Below are 213 nucleotides of genomic sequence, written 5' to 3'. Positions count from 1 at the left end.
GTCCTCTTATAAAACGCCGCTCGCTCTCGGAGCCCGTGCTTTGGCCTTGACTGTCGCCATAGCGAATTGTCGCCGAGTCCCGTCCAAAAAACCGCTTAACAAATTGGTGGAGAGTGCAGTGCTCCCATTCGATGCCTCTGGAGCTTCGATCCCGTCCCCTACCAGCTACCATGTCTCAAGACGCCACCCAGCAGACGCCTCCGCCTACACCGA

Source organism: Rhipicephalus sanguineus, chromosome 10, assembly GCF_013339695.2.
Source record: "Rhipicephalus sanguineus isolate Rsan-2018 chromosome 10, BIME_Rsan_1.4, whole genome shotgun sequence".
Taxonomy (NCBI): domain Eukaryota; kingdom Metazoa; phylum Arthropoda; class Arachnida; order Ixodida; family Ixodidae; genus Rhipicephalus; species Rhipicephalus sanguineus.
The sequence above is the reverse complement of the archived record's forward strand: the minus strand, read 5'-3'. Positions refer to the sequence as shown.